This window comes from Anomalospiza imberbis, chromosome 16, assembly GCF_031753505.1.
Source record: "Anomalospiza imberbis isolate Cuckoo-Finch-1a 21T00152 chromosome 16, ASM3175350v1, whole genome shotgun sequence".
NCBI lineage: Eukaryota > Metazoa > Chordata > Aves > Passeriformes > Viduidae > Anomalospiza > Anomalospiza imberbis.
Window position 1 is genome coordinate 13473645 of NC_089696.1, and position 6519 is coordinate 13480163.

The following is a 6519-nucleotide window of genomic DNA, read 5'->3' on the forward strand; positions in this document are numbered from 1 at the left end:
TTTAATTCCTGTTCATTGGTGGGGGGAAGGAGCAGAGAGGACAGTAATGGTGCTCTGATAATGCAGCTTCCAGGAGACAGGGAGGAGAGACTTGTTTGCTCAAAAATACTGCTCCATCCATTTGTGCTTCCTAGGAAAAAGAAAGCTCATCCTTTTCCTTCTCTTCTCCACTTGCCATGGCGCTCTCTCGCCATGCAAGCCTTCACCACCACACCAAAAACCAAATTCAAGCACAGTGAAATGGGAATGGGACCCAGGAGTCCACTCTGATGGCAACCAAAAAGCACAGAAAGGGCTGGATCACAGGGCTGCAGCTCATCCATGCCCTGACACCATCACTCCTCCTCTCCTGGTCTTGCCCAAGACTTTCCACCTCTTCCCATGGTCAGAACTTCACTCACATGCTGGCTCTGCCTTGTGCAGTGCAGGTATCCTCCACCCCTGCCTCATCTGTCAGCCCCTGGGAGAGGCCAGCTCTGGGGCTGGGAAGTACCAAGCCCAAAATTAGCACCTTGGGAATTGTCAGCTGCATCCTGTGGCCACAGCCATCCTTCAACCTCTGGGAGTTGAAGCAATCTGCCCTCTCTCCTCCACACTCCCTTCTCCCCGGCCTCCATGTCAGTGCCAGAGATGCACAAACTGCCCCCAGACTGACCTGGGGGTGAAGTTGCACTTGGAGCACAGACCCAGAGGACCTCTCCTCCTGCCATCTCATTCCTGGAGACCTCCCAGAGAATGTCCCAGCAGTGGAAGAACCAGGGCCTTTTGCCCCCTTTCCATCACTAGTCCATGTGTCCACCTCATGGCTCTGCAGGTGAGGGCAAACCCAGAAACACTCTGAGACATCCGAGCAGAAAATCTCTCCCTGTGCCAAGCTGAGCTCTGCATCCTCAGCATTCCCACAGCTCCACCCCACTTCTCCTTCCTGGAAACTGAGTCAGGTCCCTCCTTGCCAAGAGATAAGCTGGCAGAGGACATGAGATCAGTACCAAAAGGGAAGAGGGATGCTCTGCACAGGCTATCCCTGGGTTTCCTCCCACCAGTGTTTCATACTGACCACAGCTCTTCCAGCCATTTCCCCTGAGTCCTCCCCTGGGATCATGAATTCCTAAACCTCACAGCAAGTCCCAGCAATAAGATGGAGGCTTAGGAGAGTCCAAAAGCACATTCTTTCCTCAGCCTCCTCCCTCCTTATCTCCTTACTCCCTCCCCCCAAAGCACATTTAGATAAATGTTATTGGAACAATAAAACCCGTAACTTAAACACAAGCACAGGAGGGATGGAAGGAGGGTCTCCACTCCATTGCCTGGGTGAGCAGACCTGCCAGAACAGAAAAACAGAGGAGAGCCCATGATCCCCTCTGGGAATAAAACCTTGGATCACTGCAGGCAGAGATCCCAGCACAGAGGCTCTCCTACAGTCCCACAAGTCCTGCATGGACTCACTCACCTTTTTAAAACTGATCGCACCCCAGTTCTGAGGCTTTTCTCTACTTCACCTACCTGGGGCAAGTTGACTTAAGCACACGAGTACACGAGCTGCACCGTTTTCCACCAAGCTGCTCCTCCTGTGTGTTTATTTTGAGGATTTTCGTAACTCAAAGAAGGTGCTAAAGCCTGGCTTCTCTGTGTACCACTATCCCTGGGAACAGTACCACAGAGACAGCTCAACAGGGTGCACATTTTCTTGAGCATTGATCACACAGACGAGCTCAGGACTGTGTGGCCCCAGCACATCCACCCCACTCCCCTCCAGCTCCTCAGTGTGGGTGGCAGCGCCCTTTCAGCCACCACTGCAGAGCTCCAGGATCCAGGGACCAGAGGTGGCTGCCAGGGTAGAAGTGCTGCTGCCAAGGCAGGTTAATGCCTCAGGAATTTCCATCACCACGAGCAGCCCATCCTGCCCACTCCCACCATCCCAACTTCCCCCTCCTGCAGCCTCAGCCAGCCCAGCTCAGCTAAATCCATGCAGTCATGGTGCCACTGATGGCATTTTGGCCATCCCAGCTCACATTTCACCAGGCACCTGATTCTAGCCCTTGGCTTCACACAAAGCAGTGCTGCAGGTCCTGTCTGCTGTCCAGGGCTGTGGGAGGTGGCCTGGGGTTGCTCAGGGAAATGGACCTTCACTGTCAGTCACTTAGCCAGGGATAATGGTTACAGAATCCCAGAACAGTTCAGGGTGGAAGGGACTTCAAAGCTCATCTCATTCCAACCCTGCTGCCATGGGCAGGGAACCTTCCACTAGACCAGGCTGCTCCAATGCCCACCCAACCTGGTACTGATGCTTTGTCCCACATCAGCACAACTCAGCAGCTGGATGTGCAGAGATCCAAGGAGGAGAAGCATTTCCTAAACACAGAGCAGCTCCTTCTTCAGCTGAGCCCACAGGCACGAACACCACAGAACAGCATCCCCAAACCCAGGAGACCAAGGAGAACAGGGCTGTAACCCCAAAAGTGCTCATCCCAGCACTCCCAGTGACACTCCACAGCTCCCAGTGCAGACTGGGGCTGCACCCAGGCGCAGCCCAGCCCCACACACACCTTACCTGGCAATGCCAAAGCACTCCCCATGAGAGGGTGGCTTTGGGCTCCACATCGAGAGGGAAACAGGAGGCAAGGAGACAGAGCTGGTTCCAAACGTTCCACTCTTTATTTGAAGTTTTACATGCCACCAGCGTACATGAAAGTTGCACATTCAGAACTGGACTCACTACAGGACAAAGGGCCAGATGCAAACACAAGGGTCAAACGAGCGCACGGACAGAGGAGCCCAAACCCAGGAGCCTGCAGGGATTTGTGACCAGGCTGTCACCCTGATGGCACTTGGGGTGTCAGAGATGAACGCCCAGTTTTAGGACCACCTCCCTTTGCCATGTCCAGAGTAGTGAGCTGGGTCTTTTCTCCTAGCGTGGCATCGATCCCTTTCAATGAGCTAAACAAGAATTTTTGGTAATATCTCTACCAGAACTGAGGGTGTTTGGAGACCAAGTGCCCATTTAATGCTTTCCTGTATTCCCCTTTCTATCAATGCCAGCAGTGTTTACAAGGAGAAACAATTTCCACCCGCTGTTTAGAGGGAGAGACGACAGAAATAGGGACTCTTACACTGACATTTTATTTTCAAAGAAAGTTTTGATAGAAAAACATTTTCCCCAGCAGCCTTGGGCAGGGAGTTGCAGCTTCCACTTCAAAGGACAAACTTCAAAAACAAATCCAGTGTCCTAATGGTTTTGTGCTACATTACTTAATTGTCATACAGCTAATTAGCAATGCCTGATTTCACATTCTCTGTACATAGATGAATTTCACAAAAGAAGGGGCTACTTAAAAGAATAAATAAAACAAGGCACCAGGCAGCCAGGCTCCGACAACATTAACATAAAATGTTACACTTTACTATTTAAAAAACTGAAATAAAACCCCCATCATGATTAAACCTATATTGATCTGCCTTCCTTCAGATCTCAGAGCTTTGGATCTCTGCAAGGAAGGGGGGAGAACACAACATGGCAAGCGGGGGCTTAGCCTGTGCCTCTGTGTATGTATTTCACCAGCGTGCAGCAGAGATCTTTAAAATTCTAATTATTTCCCTATCACCAAGTAAGATCGGGATCAATAGATGGTACAGACTGACCCCTTTCCTCCAGTGTCAGGGGGAAATTAAAATAAAAGAAAGGGGAGGGCGAACTGAGAGCGTCAGAGGTCAATGCCACAAAACAATAGATATTGATGTCTCCATTCATTTCAAACAGCGGAAAGGTCAATGCCTCCCTTGCTTCATGTTTTATGGCTGAAATCCTGCTGCTAACAGCAACAATGTTAGTAGTCAGACCTCATCCATCCTTTTTTATTATTATGATTATTTCTAACCTGGTTAGCCATTTTGAAAATTTGACGAAAGCTGGGAGCAGCAGTGGGGGGCTGGGTAGGAGGAGAAGAGGGGAAGCTGTCCTGGAAATTAATGGAAGAGATGGTTTCCATTAGTTTTCAAGTCTCCCTGTCCCCCTACCTGTGCCCCAGTTTGTCCCTCACTGCCCCCTAAAAAATGAAAAGGGCCTGAGGCAACATCCCTTCACTATTAATCATTATTCCCTGTACAACATCCCAATTGGTTTCTATGGAAATGATTCTCCTGCTGGAGTACCCTGGCTGCCTGTGCATCTCAAAGAGGCAGGAGAGCTGCAGCTGAAGGAGATTGGGCTCTGCAACACCCAGCACAGCTCCTGCACTGCTCTCCCAGCTTTGGACACTCTGCTGGGACCGGCCAAGAGGGAATTGCATCCCCCTTAGACAGGTGAAACAACCCTTCTGCACTGGTGGGAAAGTCCCAAATTTCTACAGCCCTATCCTAAAACAGCACTGCTGGAAGAAAGCACCCAGCACCTCACACAGACAGTCCCTTCGTGCCTGCCCACCGTCCCAGAGCTGCCACAGCTCTGAGCATCCACGTGAGGGGACGGGTCCTGCTCTGCTCCCTGGGATCCCACACCCCTGGCAGAGGAGAAGAAAGTGATGGGAATTAAACCCCAGTGAGTGGGGTTGTGGCTCTGCTGCTCTCAGCCCACACCAGCCCCAGGTCTGCCCTCTGCCCCTCAGCAAGCAACACCTTACCTGGAGAGGAGGGTTCAGCACCTAGGGAGCTTCCTCCCCTTCCACAAGTGAGGAAACAGGCCAAGCCTCACGATGTCTGTCTGGCTTCCAGGGTGAGATCCATGCCTCCATCCTACCCTGCCTCCTCTGACTCCTATCTTCTCCCTGACGGAGCAGTGACTACAGTCAGAGCTCTCCTGAAGGGAGAGACTGTCACCACAGAGCCCCTTCTCCTAAGAGCAGTGGATACACTGCCATTTCCTAAAGAGACCATGAAATCAGCTTTGCAAACAGCTGAGGAAGCAATCCTTTAACCTACAATCCTAAGAAACCCACGGGAACACAGATGACTTAGCCCCTCCAAATTCCCCACACCAGTGTCACTCCAGACCCTCCCAGCCTGCAGGAACTAAATGCCACTTTGCCAAACAAGACTTTGGACGTCAGCAGAGCAGCAAACTACATCGAGTTTTACACAAGAACAGAACTGTCCCGGAATATCCTTCTCCCATGGAACCACTGACACTTTAGTGGTGGTCAAAGCAAAGATTTCTGCTGCAGTTCCCAAAGACTGGAGGTCTGCTTTGGAAGGCAGCAAGGAAAAGCCAGCAGGGACTGGGATCCTGCAGAGGCACTCCCTGCAAGAAGGGCACCTTCTGGAATTGAATACATTTGTTTTAGACTACAGACAGCAGCATCAGCAGGCTCAGAGATCACCTCCTTAAATGCTCACAGATAGCAGAAGGGAGACTTCTGGAGAGATGGGGACAGAGAAAATGAAGGGGGATTTCATATTAAATAAAATTCAGGAGCAGAACACCCTTCTCTCTGCTCCCCTCTCTTCCTCTACAGCTGCCTGCCTGAGCGCTGAGTGGGCTCCGAGTCCCATCCACTGCTCTGCTCAGAACATATGGAGCTGTGTTTAATAGCCCAGCTCTGCCAATTGGGTACTATTAGGGTGGGTTCTTTTCCCAGTGTAAATGTTGCAGAATATAAATTGTAATTAACACCGATGCCAAAATAGCACTTAGAGAAAATAAGCACATTATTAACATCTGGTGAATCCTGCCTGGAGTGCAAAAGCAGCGGAAATTCTCACTCACCATAAGAGGATTTGTAGTAGAGATATCAAGCACTGGCCCGGAGTTGGGGAGCTGGGGGTGGAAGGAGATTTTAGCTCTTTGTTACTATTTGGGATGCTACCTTTATCACCTGTGGGTGACCTTTCCTAGCCCTGCTTATATCAGGGCTTGTGACTCACTTGCATGAATACAGATGCCCAAACATCATACCCCTGGCAAGAGACTAACAGCACTATAAAACATCCCTGGCTGCTGCTCCCATCCAGCAGGACACAAGGCAGGTGGATATGGACGTACCAAGCCAAGTGTACAGCATGTTCCAACGGGTAACTGCAAGCCCAAGAGCAAAGGTTTAACACCAGAATCAAGCAACAGCTGGTTTCTGCACACCACTGTCCCCCAGTCCAGGTTTTCCAGCGGAACAGGAAGAGGTGAGCTGGCAGCACTGCCAAGCTCTTGCTGATGCCACAGCTGTTTATGCAGGGGAAATCCCCGCTGAGGGTGGGAATGGCCTCACTGGAACCAAACACCAGCATTCCTTCACAGGACTGAACAGGTCCCCTAAGGCATCAGAGAGCTGCCTCCACACCCTCGGACTTCCCTCTGCCCTGAGGCCAGCGGCACAAGCAGGACAAAGCAACTTGGCCAGTGCTTCCAGCAAGGAGGAGAAAGCATCTTTGCAAACATCCTCTGCCCAGTCCTGCTAGTTAAACATGGACAAAAGCAGGTAGAGCTGAAGTGGCCTGAACTGGACAGAGCAGCAGCTCGTGCTCCTGCCAAAAAGCACATTTGATGTGCTGAAGTGAGGGAGAAGGAGAGAAGAGAGGAATTCAAACAGGTGA